Source organism: Habropoda laboriosa, unplaced genomic scaffold (genome assembly GCF_001263275.1).
Source record: "Habropoda laboriosa isolate 0110345459 unplaced genomic scaffold, ASM126327v1 scaffold41, whole genome shotgun sequence".
Classification (NCBI taxonomy): Eukaryota; Metazoa; Arthropoda; class Insecta; order Hymenoptera; family Apidae; genus Habropoda; species Habropoda laboriosa.
The window spans coordinates 783,208-783,461 of record NW_017100164.1 but is presented as its reverse complement, the minus strand read 5'-3'; positions in this window follow the sequence as shown (position 1 = coordinate 783,461).

Genomic DNA, 254 nt, shown 5'->3' with positions numbered 1-254 from the left:
AAATAAATGTTTTTTACAAAATATTAGGTAGTGCTAAATCAACACATTTTATTCTAATGTCAGGAGCAATATACATAAAATAATGAAACACTTGTTCTTGTATTTCTATTTGAAGTATCTATGATTAAAATCTATCATATTTTACATGCATATAAGATAATTCATAATTATAAATCACATTATAAGCTTATGAGCACTATAATTTATAATTTCATAGAGACTGAAAATTTTTTGTTAAATATTAAAAATAAAAG